The sequence below is a fragment of the Macaca fascicularis genome, chromosome 3, assembly GCF_037993035.2.
Source record: "Macaca fascicularis isolate 582-1 chromosome 3, T2T-MFA8v1.1".
NCBI classification, from domain to species: Eukaryota; Metazoa; Chordata; class Mammalia; order Primates; family Cercopithecidae; genus Macaca; species Macaca fascicularis.
Window position 1 is genome coordinate 183,903,797 of NC_088377.1, and position 10,882 is coordinate 183,914,678.

Below are 10,882 nucleotides of genomic sequence, written 5' to 3' on the forward strand. Positions count from 1 at the left end.
ATCACAGCTCTTCTCCATAGCAGAAAGCCCTCCCAAACCCTGCAGCTCCCACCCACCAATGTAGGACTCCTATTTGTTAGTCACTCCTCAGGCAGCATCTGGGTTTCAGATCACTGTCTCCAACTGCCTGCTGGAAATAACCACCTCTACATCCTTAAAGGATTTCAATATAGCAGGCCACCTGTCTCCTCATGCAGGACCATGCTCTTGATATCTTGCACGCAAATGCACTTGTTATCCTCATATTATCTTTGAGAATCACCATCTTACCTGTTGTCCAAGTCAAAAGACTTAGGAGTTATATCTGACACCTCCCTTGCCTTTTCTTCTTACAGTAAGTATGTCCAAATCTTACAGATGTTACTTCCTTAGTATCTCTCAAATCAGAAATTGCATGGTATTCTGTTTACTGTAAAAGCTTCAATGACACCCCCTCTAATTCCTATGAGATAAAAATCTAAGTTCCTTTATAGAGTAGGTCAGGCCCTTCATCACCCAACTTTTGCCTGCCTATATAGAATAATATTTTGTTACATTATTTTTCCTTCTCTACAATTTATTTTCTACCCTCAAGGATTGCTTATTTACATATATTTTCCAGACTTTACCACACTTTCATATGCTTTTTTACCTTTTAATAAACTATGTGCTCAGTTTTACAATATCCTCCCCTAATTTGTCTGCCTCTCTGGTGTTACTTCTCCTGACACTGCCACTCAGAATGTTTTATTTTATGTGTTCATGGAGCTTACTGCTCATCTCTGTTGTAGCAGTTATCACAAGGTACTATAATTAGCTAACTGATGGCCAAGGTCATGTCATAGTCACTCAGGCATCCTTAGCAAAGGCAGTGCCTACTAAACAGCTAGTGGTTAATTTTTGAATGAATAAACACAAGGTGAAGAGGTTGCTAAATTTCTCATTATCCTCAAAGTTTACATGACAAAGGCATCAGGAGTCATGGCATGGGTTCTTAGCCACTCATTTTTTTTTTTAATCAGATGTTTCCTCTTTGGATTTTGTTCCAAAATAACAAAGATGAAGAGAGTTGTAGATCCAGTGTAGAAATTATGAAGAGGTGGTACTGAGGGGATATGGGAACAGAGGTGCCTCAGTGGGTATCCATAATTTTCAAGATCCATCTTGCATAGTGATGAACATCTATGAAGAATCCTTCACTTCCTAGGGTGACGCTTCCTTCTGCCCAGGACAAGATTCCATGCAACCTCCCATTGCAGATGGCTGGGGCTGCCGAAACTTCCTTATAGAGAGAAGGAACAGAAGGTCAATGTGTCCTTGTCCTTACGGAACAAGAGTAAATGCCAACTGGGCGTGGTGGCTCAAGCCTGTAATACCAGTACTTTGGGAGGCCAAGGTGGGTGAATCACAAGGTCAGGAGATCAAGACCATCCTGGCCAAATGGTGAAACCCCATCTCTACTAAAATACAAAAATTAGCCGGGCGTGGTGGTGCGTGCCTGTAGCCCCAGCTACTCAGCAGGCTAAGGCAGGAGAATCGCTCGAACCTGGGAGAAGGAGGTTGCAGCGAGCCAAGATCACTGCACTCCAGGCTGGGTGACAGAGTGGACAACATCTCCAAAAAAAAAAACACACACAAAAAAGTAAATGCCAAAAAGTGGCACATAAGAATAGCAAAACCATCTAAGAGAATGGGCTTATTTTTCTTGAGAGGTGGCAGACCTCTCTTTACATCCACAGAAGTCTTACCTCTAAGGTTCAAGCTTGACCCAACCCCAGAGCAAGCAAGACAAAGGACAAATAGTTCTACCCTAAATCTCTGCCACTCTGAAAGATGAGAAGGGCAGTGGTTAGAAACCCAGAGGTGAGTAGGGAAGGGAGAGGGACTTCAGCTCTTTGCTCCTCACTCTCGGGAGGCCTTTTGGATGAGTGCTCTTTGATTCTGCATATCACCACTCGTCCCATGGGACTCTTGCTATCTTCCTGTATACAGAAGGGAGAAATACCTTGTTTTCAGATAGGATCCTTAGAGGGTGTCCCACACAAATGATGTTTCCTGCCTGTTCTTCTTTGAGTCTATCCTGACAGTCATGGAATGGAAGAGAATGTTGGTTGATCCATGTCAGGATGTCAGGATCACTGACTGTGGGAAAGAGAAAACAAACTCCAGAGTGACTCCTCTTATCACAAGAGCTCTTGTAACCAGATCCTGTTTTGTAAATAAATTCAGTCCTGAGAATATTCAATGCAGGTAGCAGCAGACACTCCATTCTCCATAGGATTCCTTGTTCAGTAATCTCCATGGTGGAGAAGTAGATTTATAAGTCCCCTTTGTCAGATATCAAATCCATAGTTCTTTCTGTACTATGCATCTTTTATAAAAAAATTGAAAAAACTGTGAGTTATTAGTGACCACAAGGAGAAAGAGACAGTAATGAAGCCATCGTCCCAAAGATTTTGCCCCTACACATACACCTTTATTGGGTATCTACTTGATCCTTTTCACGTTTAGTTATAAAGGGAAAAACTATTTTAATGCATATAAAACTGCTTTTGAAGTTAAACAGATTATTTATAAGTGTTTATAGTATGTGTATTGATATAAATATACATATATGTTTCCCCCTAAGTAGTTGCCATGTTGTTCAACTCCATAATAGCAATTGCTATTATACTGTCAACTTCAGGATACAGGGACTTTAACCAAGGTATTATGTAATTTAAATTTCTGGTAGAGAATAGCAAAGAGAGAGGAAAAAAAAAACATTGACCAGAGATTGCTCAAACTAAGTCCAGTGTTGTTTAAGGAGCAGGGTTTTTTCTGATAGAGTGCATCCAATCAAATGCCCTAAAGCAGATTAGGCCAGAAGGTGTCAGGTCAGAGAAGAAAGAGAAATTATGTTCAGTTTTATGTTTTTATGGGAACTAAATTAAAATACGTGTAAAAAGCTAGGTGAAAGTAAGTTAAGTTACTTAAAATAATGAATTTCTAACAAATATTGGAAGTCCTGTACCAGAAAGCTTATAGAGGTATTGTTTGTCACTGTGATTTTGACATTCAGAACCTGTATACCTCTGTATAGTTTTGTTTTGTTTTCAAATTGTAAGGAATAAATTACATCTGTAAATTGTGATTCAATTACTTTGAATAAGACTTATAAAGGACAAAAATCATCCAAGCTGCAATTGTTCAGAAAACATGTTCACCTAGATTCCCAAGTACTTTGTTTCTAAATTGAAAAATGAAGCTGCAAAATACGGAGAATATAATAGTTTCTGCTTTTTATTTCTGTTTTTTTTTTTTTAATCAAAGACTGACTTTTAAAATTCCACTTTTAATTGCTTTTACAGAACAGGTACATTGTTCTGTAGCCACCAGAGAAAGATTTAAACCTGATTAATAGATCCAGGACAACTTGCTTGAGCGAACATGGCTTTTGCAAGATAATCAATGTCAGCCTTCACTTCTTAAAATCAGCTGATCAGGATCAGAGGTCCTCTGACAGACACGTCTCAAAGCACCAACCAATCAACAGCAATCCCCCTGAAGTAGCCAGGCCTCGACAGATGATGGGACCCATTCATACCTCTGAAAGTCCTCCAATCCCTCAACTCCAAGCTTTCCACAAACCCCATATGCTAATCAGCACTCCACTTTGCTTAGTGGGATGGTGCCTGGTCAGCATTGCTCTGACTTGCTGTAATAAGCAATAGATTTAGGTTTGTCATTTCATTTCAGATATGAAGTGGTGGCATCCTTATCCTCAACAATACCTAAAGAGAGAATAGTGGAGTAACAGCCAACAAGGACCAACAAACACATTAGAAAGTAACTTTCTTCATAAGTGTTCTTTACTAGACAGACTCCTGCAGAGACCAGATCTTTCTGCTCATCCCAGTTTCAGCTCACAGGGGAGACGGGTGTGTGCTGCCACTGTTTTTCCCATGAAGCATGTCAGGCCAGGGAGATACCAACTGATTATGCCATAATAATCAATTTCCTTATGAACCACCCAAGTCTCCACCTCTTAGTGGGAACTCTGGGATGGAGGAGTAGGTATGAGTAGCACTCTGTGCAGGGAACCAGCTCTGGTGACAGGACAGGTGCTCCCTCAACCACTGTCTTATCTCCCAGGGTTCTCTGCACATAATTGGGTTCTCTGTGGAGGGGGCAGGAAGCATCCTCTGCTGCTTCACCGCATCACATATATTTTATGTTCATTTCCCCCACTGTTCTTCCATTGTGTGATGGGTTTTCAGCAACTATCAACGACTAAGTCACCCTCCCACAGACTGCCTTCATGCTGTCTTTTGTGCATGAGGACTCCTATTTCCTATTTCTCCCACCTGTATTTCAATCCAGTTCTCTGGACTCTTGTCTTCAATATTCTAGAGGTATAAAAATTACTGTCTGCTCCATTTTTTGATGTCAGAGCGGCTGCCCTTTATCAGTCTCTTTGAAATTTATCATTTTCTTTTTTTTTTTTTTAAGGCGGAGTCTTGCTCTGTTGCCCAGGCTGGAGTGCAGTGGTGCGATCTCGGCTCACTGCTAGCTCCGCCTCCCGGGTTTACGCCATTCTCCTGCCTCAGCCTCCCGAGTAGCTGCGACTACAGGCGCCCGCCACCTCGCCCGGCTAGTTTTTTGTATTTTTGGTAGAGACGGGGTTTCACCGTGTTAGCCAGGATGGTCTCGATCTCCTGACCTCATGATCCTCCCGTCTCGGCCTCCCAAAGTGCTGGGATTACAGGCTTGAGCCACCACGCCCGGCCCAAATTTTATCTTTGACCTCCAGTGATGGTGGTTTGGGGCCCTGGCAGGAATCCCTCTATGGTGGATAACTTTGTCTCATAGCAGTGATTTCCATTAGGGACATCCCACTACATTTTCTCCCGGCTCCAACCTCCTCAGCATAAAGAACACAGCATCCAACACTTACGGTTTTTATATTCATTCCAGGTCCAGGTTGGAATAAAGCAGGACTCATTAAATGGAATGGGTTCCAAGGCTATGGCTATAGTCCCCACATGCGGGTTGAGTGAAGCAGGCGTTGACAGTTTGATCATCATTAGGTCATTGTTCAAAGATTTTGCATCAAAGTCAGGGTAGGTCACAATCGATGAATAGTTTCGTATCTGTTGTTTCTTATTTGTGATGCTAGGTTGAGAAACTCCCAGTCGGATTTCAACACTTTGGAAGAAAGGGCAGAGAGATGAGAAGAAAGAGAGTCATAGGATGACAGATTACAAGAAATGCTACAGGCCACCCTCCTTAATTGTTTTAACTTTATTTCTTAACCTGAGAACAGACATGGCCTTCCTTTGTCTATAAAATAATAGCAATAATTTACAGAATTGTTCTATTAGAGACATAAATTTGTAAAATGTCTGACATGGGGTCTGGCACCTAAAACACAGTCAGTGGAGCCTTGTTATTAAGATTTTTATCATCTGAATTAGCAGCTAATAGAGAGGCACCACACATCCTGTTCATGGGTTAAGTATGGATGTAAGAAACAGCATCTGCGCTTTCAATTCTTATTCTGGAAGGATGTGAACTGTGTATTTCCTTTGTATTTCCCATATATCACAGAGCAGAGGTTAGTCTGTGTTAAACTAAACTGCCTTGAGCAGCCAGATGGCTGAGATTTCTGAATTTGAAAGGATCCTTCTATACTCACGAAACTGAGTAGGTCTTGATCACACAACACATTCTCACATACAGCAGAAACACTGAGATTTGCAAGGAATTGCTTTATTTTGTACTGTGCTCCCGTGCCCTCTACTGTCACTGTGTGATACGGCTTTTGCCTAAATCTTTGACCTCATCCTATGGGCATCCCCCCTACTCATTACCCTTAGTTCCTGCTGATTTCTCTGCTTGCCAAATACCTTAATGTCTTTGCTACTTCAGGGATTATATGAATATTGTTTCCTTGGTCTGGAATATCCCCCAGGATTTATTCATTTGGCTGGCTCCTCTTCCTATGGAACTCACCTCTTCAGAGATGATGGACATGACCACATTAACTAAAGCAGATCTCTTGTTTCATGCCCATATATTACAGCTTGCCATTAAAAAAAAAAAACAAACAAAAAAAAACCACTTTGTTTTTGGCAGTTTATTTGTGTTGGCTACACCCTCTACCAAAATGTAAGCTCCATGAGGGAACACTTATTTTCATCTTGTTCCTTCACAGTTTTATCAGTGATTAAACAGCCCTTGCTATATAATAAATGTTTAACAAGTATTGTTGATGAATGAATATTATTTACTACCCATGAGAGGGAATCCTCTGACATCTTCCTACTGATCTCCTTCTAAACTGCCCAAATTTATATTCTATTTCCCATTGGGAACAAGAGTCTCTCTTTTTCCGTGTCTTCTGATTTTACTAAAAATTTTCTGGGATGCTTCACCAGATCTACATTTGTTTGAACAGATTCCTCCTGGCTCACAAGAGAAAGGGATACTTACGGTAAGGGGCAGTGGGCAGCTGTCAATACCCAGTCAGGATGAATGAGAGACCCCACACAGGGTTCTGGGAAGGACTGAAGATAGACCATGTAAGGAATAGTAAAATTGTATGATGATTCCTGATTATCTTGAGAGTCTTTAGCCAGAACAGCTCCTGGAGAATCAAGGGGCCATAGGTTGAAAGAGACAAAGAAGTTAAAAGGCCACAACTGACTAGGGTAGTTTTCCCTAACCTAAGGTTTTCAAACGTAATATAAAGGTCTTTAATTTATCTTTTATATTTTAATCAAAGAAAATTATGCATGTCCCCCAAGTTATACACAATACGAAAACTGACACATAGCTTTGCTGAGATGAAATTACATAAAAATTCTGTGAAACTAAATTACATGCTGATCAGAAACTCTTACTGGCAGGGCTTGTGTGTTACAAAGGTGAAAAAATGACCACTTGAAATTTTTTTTTTAAATTCACTTTTGCCATAAATTGGGATAAAAAAATTACTGCCTGACTTTGGTGATGAAATAAATAGAAAAGCTTAGGGCTTCCAGAGCCCCTGACCCAGCTCACTCTCCTTTTCCAGGCCCATGTCCTCTAATGTGGTTCCTTTTGTTTTCTTCAACAGTTGTTTTATTTAAGTGTCCTCCAGTTCCTAGCTCTTTAGTTGTGCCCAGCTAATCCTCTTTCCCATCTTTCATAGACTACCCTGGGTGTCACGCTAGGCAGAAACAAAGCCCCAAACTCTCACCAGCTGCACTCAAGAGAGCGACGATGAGAAAACCCTTCATGGCAGACTGATCTCGCCAGGAGCAGACAAGTTGATTAAGCTGTAAACTGTCCCAATCTTTAGTCCAAGTGTTCTTGTCAGGAACAGCTGTGGAGAAACACTAATTATGGGCAGAAGAGAGATGAGAAGAGAGCAGTCTTCAAAAGAGTCCTTATCAAGACCCAAATATATACGGCATTGCTGGGAGCCGTGTCTGATGTGGGTGAAAGATAGTGGCACAGACCAAACCAAGGTCCTGGTGCCCCCTTTCCTATCCTACAAATCTTGCCCAGAGTCATTATGTACCTGCTGATTTTCCCTCCCGTCTCTGTGACACAACCTTTCTTTGTTGTCCCCTCCTCCCTCTGTGACTTAAACCTCTCTCCTTGCCCCCCCCCCCGCCACTGCCCTCTCACCTCTTCCAGAGACTTCCAGAAGATTGGGGTATGAAATGCACTGAATAAAGCATTGCTTTTTTCATCCCTTCTAATTTTAGTGATGAGGAAGCTGTGGTTCTCTTGGAAGTTAGTGGCAAAGACAGGACTCAGAACTCAGTCTCCATATTCTCTGTGTCAAGGCTGAACCCTATCTTAGCCTGTGTTCCCAGAAAAAAGCAATGGTTAAGAAATCCCCCCACCATTTTGTGTTCTTGGAAATGAATTACCACAAAGAACTACCTTTCCCATATGCCTTAGATAAGACTCTCTCCCCCTTCTATCTCCCAACTTCCAGAAAATTTCCCATGGTTCTCTTGCCTACCCGTGACACATTAAACACAGACCTTTCCTCTTTTGCCCATACTTGCTGACATGGCCAGACACAGACCATCCAACTCCCCATTTTTTGTTTCAAAAATGTTTAGCTGAGATTAGAATGATTTGTCTTCTCAAAAGTAGCTACATTCAAAAATAAACATATCCTATTCAGCCAACTGACTGAGACTTCCCCCTGATTGTAAAACAACCCCAACTATAAATCTCCCCACCTCAAACTTATATTTCTCTCCCTATAAAAGGTCCAGGGCAAAACCACCCTGCCAAGACACTTCATAATCTTCAGATCTGGTATGCTCTCCTATTGGGTGGCCTGAATACAACCAGACTCCTTACTAGTTCACTTTTTGTCTTCTATGCTGATTATTCTCTCAAAATGCACCCCATATTTTCTTTTTATTAGCTACCCTTGTATGATAACTTCCAGGCTGTCCCACAGAGGCAAGTAATAACAGTAGGTTCAATCCCACATTTTGTATAGAGTAGACTGGACAAATGCAAACTGATCGGGATCAAACTGACTTTTATCAGAGTAATTAAAGAGCTGACAGTTATACAAGTCCATAAACATAACATTCCTATATCTGTAAAAATTGTAGGCAGACTTAGTTCTCCTAAAATTTAATTATTAACTTAAAACATGTCATCAGTATGTTCCCATGTACTCTAAACTTTTGGAGACAACATTTCTTTAGTACCCAAAGGTTTTAAAATAATAATAGTTATAATAATAAAGTCAGTATTTGTTTTGTACCATGTGAAAAATACCGTGTTATATGCACAGCATGTGTGACCTAATTTATCCTTTATCACAGGCCTATACATTAAATATCATTATTACTCACTTTCAAGCTGAAGCTGTATATGGTTAAAAACCTTGCTTACTGCCGAGACCAGCTCAGTTGGGGAGACCCTAACCCAGCGGCACTAGAGGAATTAAAGACACACACACACACAGAAATATAGAGGTGTGAAGTGGGAAATCAGGGGTCTCACAGCCTTCAGAGCTGAGCGCCCCAAACAGAGATTTACCCACACATTTATTAACAGCAAACCAGTCATTAGTATTGTTTCTATAGATATTAAATTAACTAAAAGTATCCCTTATGGGAAACAAAGGGATGGGCCAAATTAAAGGAATAGGTTGAGCTAGTTAACTGCAGCAGGAGCATGTCCTTAAGGCATGGATTGCTCATGCTATTGTTTGTGGCTTAAGAATGCCTTTAAGTGGTTTTCTGCCCTGGGCGGGCCAGAAGTTCCTTGTGCTCATTCCCGTAAACCCACAACCTTCCAGTGCAGGCATTAGGGCCATTATGAACATGTTACAGTGCTGCAGAGATTTTGTTTATGGCCAGTCTTGGGGCCAGTTTATGGCCAGATTTTGGGGGGCTTGCTTTCAACATGTCCCCCTTCTCTGATTTGTAAAGACATAAAAGCAAGGGCAACTTTGTCACGATGAGCTACTTCTCTCAGGAGTCAGGGTCTGCATCGGCAGACTGTACAAAGACAAACAATATAGATTAAAAGCACAGTCATCATTGAAATCACAGAGCTTCCAAGTGTTTTTATCCATTTTAATGGGTTACTAGCTGCTACTTTGTCTGCAGCTCCTTTAAGCACTCTAGTCCCTGGCATTAAGGTCAGGTGTGCCTGGGATGCTTTAAATATTTGTTCTTTTAATTTTGCTATATCCAAAAACAAGTTTGTAGAGTGTCCTTCTAGATGCTCTTTTAGTTTTTCCCAAATTTTGATCTTATTAAGAGGATTTAATAGTTTCCACAAATCCTTATGTTTAGCTCCTAGAGCAGGCCATATCATTTGAGGTTGAGGTGCCACTATACCGCCATGGTTCCAGATAATAGGAATTTTGCCATACTTCTTATCATTTCTACCATCTGACGGTTTTGTTCAGATCATCTGAATATAGTGTAACCGTGGCATGCAGACTGAGAGGTGCAATTCAAGCTAAACATCCCCTTAGGGGACCAATTAATGATTCCATAGGAATCATTGTGCAGCACCTCTGCCTGTTCTGCAAAGCAATCTTCCTAAACAAGTACGTTCATTTTTTCTAACTGGATCCAATCCTGCTTACAAATAGGTTTTTAAGGGCTGTATGCCTCAATTATAGGAGCAGATTTATTATGGTAAATACTGAGATCAGAAAGCATGTGTAACAGTGTTATAGAGTGATTGCATCTAGGCATTATTACCAGTCCTTATTGAAGGAATATTCACGGCAGTGGTGATAACTGCTATCATAGCTACCATTAAATTATTCATTGTGACTGTCCTCCTTTCCTCAGGTTTTCTTCCGCCATCTGTAACAGCTTCTTGATCTGTCCCGAGGTGGGTGGCTGTGTTGGATGGGTGTTGCTCGTGACAGTTGGGGTCCTCCTCAGCATCAGTCTTGACATGGCTGCAACTGGGGGGTCCTCGGGATTCTCCCAGAGTCTATTCCTTGGCATCTGGCTTATGATAAGGTTTCAGGTGTCTTGATGGTATCCAAATCAGCTATTGATTTTGACCTGGAGAAATACAAGCATAACTTCTACCTCAAGTTATTATTTAATAGCTTTAGCTTCTTTCCAGGTAATGCTGTGTCTGCGTTTGAGACCAGAGACATTAACGTGGGTCAAATAGTGAAAGCGGTAGCATTAGATATTGCAGTAGCAACCAGGCGATCAGCCATCTGATTCCCTTCAGTCAAAGGTCCTGGAAGAGGTGTATGAGCTCTAATGTGAGTGATATAAAAAGGGTGCATTCTATTCCTAACTGCTGTTTGCAATTGGGTAAATAAAGTCATAAGTTGTTCATCTGTATGAAATCATAACTGAGCATTTTCAATTAACTGTGTGGAATGAACCACATATGAAGAATCAGAAATCAC

The 10,882-nt window shown here is 41.1% G+C and overlaps 1 pseudogene; it reads right to left on the reverse strand.

Moving 5' to 3' along the window:
- Positions 1–3,708: 3,708 nt before the first annotated feature.
- Positions 3,709–8,030, reverse strand: LOC102123635 (serine protease 58-like; annotated as a pseudogene).
- Positions 8,031–10,882: the final 2,852 nt, after the last annotated feature.